This window comes from Triticum aestivum, chromosome 4A (assembly GCF_018294505.1).
Source record: "Triticum aestivum cultivar Chinese Spring chromosome 4A, IWGSC CS RefSeq v2.1, whole genome shotgun sequence".
NCBI classification, from domain to species: domain Eukaryota; kingdom Viridiplantae; phylum Streptophyta; class Magnoliopsida; order Poales; family Poaceae; genus Triticum; species Triticum aestivum.
In genome coordinates this window covers 436,472,634-436,479,572 of record NC_057803.1, presented here as the reverse complement: position 1 = coordinate 436,479,572, position 6,939 = coordinate 436,472,634, and the positions used below count along the sequence as shown (strand labels likewise).

Below are 6,939 nucleotides of genomic sequence, written 5' to 3'. Positions count from 1 at the left end.
GAATAACGTCTTTGTTAAAGGAAGCTCGTTCCACAACTAGCACAACAATACTAGCTGCTAGTAGGTCCTTTGCAGACTGAAATTCACCCGAACAAATCTTTCAATTATTATAGATTGAATGACTAAGAACCTGACCTTTTTTCTTCCCGTTTCAATTATCTTCAACTGAATTCATATTAAGGGCCAGTATGAATGGATTGCCCAAGATAACTCACATTGAGTGACTAGAAAAGGGCTCAGAAAAGATACTGCTGGAACAGAACTTCGCTTTTCTGTTTTGTCAATCACTGATTTAAAATAGCCCAGCTCAGGAAATTTATTCAACTAAATTCATACATCCAAAGATTACAGATTGCATGCCAATGCAACTTCAGAATTTGGACTACATAAGCAAGCTTACAGGCTTCACCAAAAAATACAACATTCAGATACAACTTCTGAATTAATACTAAGAAGCAAGCATTGGGCTGTAGAATCAAACAACAGGAGCAAGCCACTGCATAATAAGTTTTGGGTCTATGTCACTGCCGCTTGAGGGCATCACGACGGCCATCAAGCCACCGTTGTGCGGGAAGCCTCGCGGCGACCGAGTCGCCGTAGCATGAGGGGCAGCTGCGCGGCCGTAGCATCACCCGAGGCGTCGAGCACCGTCGTGTGCGGGCGGAGCTCCGGCCGCTGAGTCACATGTGTGTGAGGCAGCGCCCTGACCACCAGTCGCCGTCGCCCGAAGCGTCGACGCACCGTCGCAGATGCGGGAGGGGTAGCCACCCGGCCATTGAGCCACCCTCGCCTGGAGAGAGCGCCGCGTCGTCGAGTCGCCATGGTGCGGCTAGGTTATGGAGGCGGTCAATTTTCTCATACGGGGTAACTAAATCCTGGAGTAGTTGAATAGAGAGAGGGGTTTATTTGCTAATGTGCGTTTAAGTGGATTGTTAGGAATCCCACCTGTAATCCATGACGCCCCCTCCTGATCCAACAGTCCACGATAGAAATTTTTAGATTTTCACCGAATAGTCATTTTCACCTGATACTTCGCCAAGAAGTATATCATAAAAAGTGTTGTAAGGGGCATACAATTTTTTTAATCATGAAAGGAACTGACAATAAATCAAAATATGTGACGATGTTTTGCACAACCCTACTCTCATTTTAAGCTTGTGGAGCTACAACAGATGTCAGTTAAAAGCATTTTTCGGAAGTTCCAACTCCCGTTTCTCTGGCCCCATGAATACTTGCGCCAACCTTCGGCCAAGTCATGCAGCCTGCACCATTGACTATCTATCCTCCTCGGTCTTCTCCAATACCAAGGGTAGCTATCATCACCACAAAAAGATCCCCCCAAAAATGAATATCTGGGTGGTGTAAAATGAAAATTGAGGTATTAGGCATCACTAGCAGGTCATTACAGAGTGTAGTGTGAGTTTAGATAGGTATACGTTTATATTTGTTGGTGAAGAAAATTCGTAATGGAGGAATTTTTTAACCCAATAAGTAACCTATATAAAAAACTGAGGATCGCTCTACTTCTTCAGTTTGCATGTTCTCTCTAAAATACAGTCGAAACAGAACTCTAAAAAGTTCAGTAATGTTAAAAATGACATGACCAGGAGTGGCATCTAAGAGAATCAAGATACCTACACACATTTTTTCTGTATTTCCTAATTAATAATAAATCACACTGCCTATTGAAAACAACTGAATTCAATATATTTTTTCTCTGTCCAACCACATTAGCAACTTGACATGAGCATTCTATCAAAACTATTAAATTGAATACATATTTTATAACTGCTGAAAATAAGGTATAGCAATATATTTCTGTATTCCTTGAAAATAAGGTGTAGCAACATACTTTTGTATTGCGTAATGAAAAAAATCGCATAGCTTGTTGATTCAAATATATCACATACATCATGTTTCTATGAAATGCTAATCAATTCATACTAAAAGAATAAAGTAGGCAAGCATGTGTCTACTCACCTCGATATCAGTTTCATCCCGATGTAGTTAAGCATCAGCCTCCCAGCACCTCCCAGTTTAGTATTGGGCACCTCAAGAAAGTTGCAGTTTGCTTCCAAAGTAATATCATGCACTCAACTGAAAGGAAGATTCTGGTCGTTCAAATATTGAGATTTCAAGGCCTGAACTGAAGATAACTGTCAACTACACCAGACCTGGCCACTGCCGCTACGTCCCCGATCCATCGCCCTCCATCCAGGTTGATCCATGCATAGGAGACAACACCACTTAACGGTACAGTTTTCTGTGTGTTTTCACTTCGAACTGAATGACTGACAGTCAAAGTTACAACAGAGGTACATTTTCAATATGAAAAGACGTGTGCTTTTTGAAGATTTGAGTCTTACAAACCGCACACAAATCATGGAAAAATTATAGTGTGATAGGATACAACAACCATACATATTTTAAGGAAGTTCACGGTCATACTGTGAATAGGCTACCTTGCTAGTTGCAATACCCTCTTCCTTATCTTATTTATACTATTACGTAGCAAAACTATGTATTCCTCCTTTCTAGCATAATCAAATTAAATAAAAAAGAGAAAGCTTCACTTAATATATTGAAAATGAAAATGATGGATAGGTCCCATGTAGCGAAGGAGGTGAACATACCAAAACAAAACGTACCCTTTAATAGTAAAGATTTGAAGTAAATTCATCAAGGTACCGCCCAAAGTTCGTCAATGAGAATTATATAGTAATCATTGAGACAAAAGAATTTATCGATATGAAATTATGACACAAAGTATGGGATCAAACTGGAGCTCCTCTTTCCTTCCTCTAGTGCATCTACCCCCTAATTGTTTTTCATTTCTGGTGGCATTTCCAAATGGTTTGGCAGTGCTGAATTTTTCATTGAAGTTTTCATACTGTTTCTCATCCAAGACATGATGGGTGTATGAATTTCTCATATGTGTTACTTCTATGTGTCTTTTAGTATCTTCCTCATTTTTATTTTCTTCTACCTGTGTGCAAATTAACAAGAAAAATTAGAAGGCATGACAGTACACAAGTTTGATAGTTTTTTGTGAAAAGATACAAAAAATAAGAATAGGTGGAGTACTTATGTATCAACACCATTGCTAATACAGTAATATCATTCCCTCTGGTTCCTTCACTATCACATCCGTCCATTTTCATGACCTGCTGAATTCCAACACATTTAGGAGCAGTGGCGGAGGACGGAGGAAAATCAAGGTGGGGCTGACTCTAAACTGGGGCTGACTCTAAACTCCAGAGCACAAATGTTTGATGCAAAGCAAAAACAAAGTATTTGACACCTTGACCAGTACTATCAATAGACCACTACTATGAATGATCTTCAGTTGACAGAAATTCAGATCGCTATAAATTCAGAAAAAACGAATTAACAACTATGGTGACCCCTGCCCTTTTGCGTTTGCTGACCCCTGCCTCTCCCCTTCATGTCCAACTTCTGGATAGCAGCTAGGCTAATGCCAAACTTAGCCACCGCCCGGACTTCGGTGACGCTGTGAAGCTGTTGTCGTCCTGCTCTGCCAGAGGCTGCTGTCCTTCCCGCAGAAGACGGGAGTTTCTCAGGCAAAGTATGTGAAGCTCAGATTCACATGCTCAAAACCAATCTCTCAAACATGAACTATAATAATATGGTGCATGAAACCAAGAATGCATACACTTCTGGGTTCTGAGGATTTTATCAGGATAGTATACACACTTCAAACATAAATACTTATTATAATGTGGCATTATCTCCCAGCTCATCAATTTCGAATGAGAAAAATAACCCACTGTCACATAGGATATCTAATTTTGTTAGCAGACATGAAGTAATTTGATCCACATATACTCTATGTTGCAGAAGAAAGCGAGTCAAGAAGCACATGTGAGGGATGCGATACTTACATCACATGTAAGGCAGGGAGCACGTGTGAGGGGTGAAATACTTCCACTTCTTGGCACAGAGTGCTGGTCGTTTGCAGCAGATTTAGACGAAGTACTCAGCGATCTTCCCCGTAGAACGGCCAGCAGGGAGGAGACCAGTGCAGATCTCAAACCGGCAGGGAGCAGACCGCCGCGCCGCGGTCTCGTTCGCCGGCGGCCACCCTGCATGCACCCACTTCGTGCTTAGGGAGCATACCGGTGCGATCGGAAAAGCGAGGGATGCAGGCGCCATAGCGCCACGGGATCGCTCGCCGGCGGCCGCCCTACATGCACCCACTTCGTGCTTAGGCAGCAGACCGGTGTGATCGGAGAGGCGAGGGATGCAGGCGCCGCAGCGCCATGGGATCGCTCGCGGCCTCATTCGCCGGCAGACGCCCTGCGTGCGCCCGCTTTGCGGTGAGGGAAGAGACCGGTGCGGCCCGAGAGGCGAGGGGGAGCGGGCGCCGCCGCGCTGTGGGAGACTTGTGCGGCTGGAGAGGTTAGCGCTAATTTCGGGATTAGATTAGATGGAGGTTAGCGCTAATTTTGGCAACATGGGTGAGGTGGACCTTTCGTTCGCTTCTGGCAGAGTTTTCGTCCGCGCTAAGAAATTGCTAAACGCACCTTCGGCTGAGGTTAGTTTTATCTTTACGGTCAGATTTAATTAAGTGATCTTTATAGTGAGGCTGTTATTGATTCATGTTGTTCGATGAATATATTTTCTTGTTTAATAGTAGAGAAGTAGAGATAGTAGTAAAGAAGAGCGTACGTCCTTTCATTTTGGTTCGATGGTTCAGATCATCGCGCTTGTCGAAGCGCGTTTTTCAGAATTCAGATCCAGCAAAGTCCGATCCACCTGCGGTGCGCAAGGAAAGCAAGCAAAACCGGTGTGACACCAATTGATTTCCCCTTACCACGAACGCCCACTCCTCATGGCTATCACCGTTGGTGGTTGATGATCATGTCACCAATGATACATCAGTCGACATTGGCAGATGATAAGCCCAGCTTGCCAGTGACGTGTCATTGCTAATCTTCATATATGGCACCCTTCGACCCTAGCTTTTGCTCGCTCGTGGTGTGTTGTCCATTCACAATGCCTATTTGGGAAAAGCCATCTTTATCACTTTGCCTCCACAAAAAATGGAGGATAAACGACTTTAGACGGTGGTAGCTTGTAGGCATAGATTTTTCTATGAGAGCCACGGGAAGGAATATTACGGAAGTGATGTGCACCACTGCTCTATCTCACATTGTTCACATGGGTTTGTTTGCAATGGGAGAAGGCATTGCCATCACTAGTGATTGCGATGTGTTTAATACATGAAAAAAGAGATGGGCACATCAATGGGATAGCTAGGGGGATGTAACGCTGGATAAGATGTTTTTTTCCTATTGAATCATAGCGAGGAAGGTCGTCGGAGCCATCAAATCTCGAACTCAATGATCCCCAAATCAACCACGATGGAGTACACAATATTCTACGTCGATCACACCATTGGACGAGATGTCTAAGAGCTCTTCTTGGGCCATTTCTATCCATCTAGTCTAACATTTTTCCACCTACAAATTCTTGGTCAAGTTTTTTTCCACATAAGATGAACACTTTTTTTAGGGGACATTTTTCTTAATTTGCTCAGATGCTACTGACAGTAGATGGTCCACATTAATTTGTATATCTAGACAATTTCCATTCTTTTAGGTAAATCCTGAGCCTTTGCAATGGCGTAGAAAACAACATATGCATTACTGTGGTGGACACAACCATTTTTTATTAATTACTCCATCCGTTTCATAATGTAATGCATATAGATTTTCTGAAAAGTCAAACCTCACAAACTGTGATCAAATTTGTAGAGCAAATATTTTACATCTAGAGTGCCAAACACATATCACTAGATTCATCATAAGATGTAGTTTCATATTTTATATATTTGATATTGTACATATAAATAATTTTCTCTATAAACTCGGCCAAAATTTGTAAAGTTTGACTTTCAAAAAAATTATACGCACTACATTATGAAACGGAGGGTGTAGTAAGCAAACTACAAAAAAGTGTAACTACGACTAAACCATTACAAGACATGAAATAAATTACTCGACTTATTTTTTTACAGCAATGCTTTCAAGAAGGAATAGTCATCCTTGCACCGCCGTCCCCACGTCCGGCCAAAGACGGTCAAAATAAGGATTTTCACCCTGATTGTGGTAACCAACCATCAAAGGCACATCAGCCTGTCCACCAGGCTAGGCTAGAAAGGCACTAGCAAAAAGGTAAGACATCATCTCGCCATATACCATCACCCCTGTCGTTGGGGGGGGGGGGGGGGTCATGCATGATGTGGTGTGGATCTGACTGTGGTCACCCCACACTTGCACAAAACGACATGTACATTCGTCGTGACCCAGGGGTCATTGCCCCAGCGTCCTTCGTGCGAGCCGCCACTGCAGTATTGCCCGCCACCCGACCTTATGCTCACAACCTTCCAAGGGCACCACCCCGACATCCACGACTCAAAGCCTTCTCACACCATCGCATTTCATCAACCCCCACATGTTGTCCCAATTCAGCCACCGTTGACAGATCTAGATAAGTAGGCACAATGATTTTCATTGGCGGAAGCAACCCTCCTAACGGCCGTAGGTGGAAGCTTGGTGGGTGTTAGCGTACAGAGGGATGAGATTGCCAATCTGGTTAAGTGGATCGGAATGTTTCCTTTTTCCCATTAGTAACCTTTCTTTTGCCAGAAAAACTTTCCTTCCATTCATCAACTATCATGGCAGTACAAAGAACATCAGAAGTAACCGAAATAACATCTGATTTCTAGACCACCTAGAGACAACTACAATCACTTGAGCGAGCCGAAGGCACCCCACCGTCATTGCAGCCGGGTAAACCTTGTTATAGTAGACAGTTGGAAAGTCGTTGTGCTAAGGCCCTACAGGACCAGTGCACTAGAACAACCACAACTGTCGCCGATGAAGAGAAGTGTATTTTAGAAGAATGTAATATGTA

At 43.1% G+C, this 6,939-nt stretch overlaps 1 long non-coding RNA gene across 5 annotated transcripts; it reads right to left on the bottom strand.

Annotated features, from left to right (window-relative positions):
* Nucleotides 1–274: 274 nt before the first annotated feature.
* Nucleotides 275–4,452, bottom strand: LOC123086235 (uncharacterized). Of its 5 annotated transcripts, none has more exons than XR_006440733.1 (4): nucleotides 2,175–4,452; nucleotides 1,981–2,097; nucleotides 946–1,352; nucleotides 275–875 (listed from the first exon to the last, which is right to left on the bottom strand). It is a non-coding gene; the product is annotated as an uncharacterized lncRNA (long non-coding RNA). The 5 variants fall into 5 exon arrangements; XR_006440731.1 differs by having other exon boundaries at nucleotides 275–829; XR_006440732.1 differs by having other exon boundaries at nucleotides 275–1,024; nucleotides 1,143–1,352.
* Nucleotides 4,453–6,939: the final 2,487 nt, after the last annotated feature.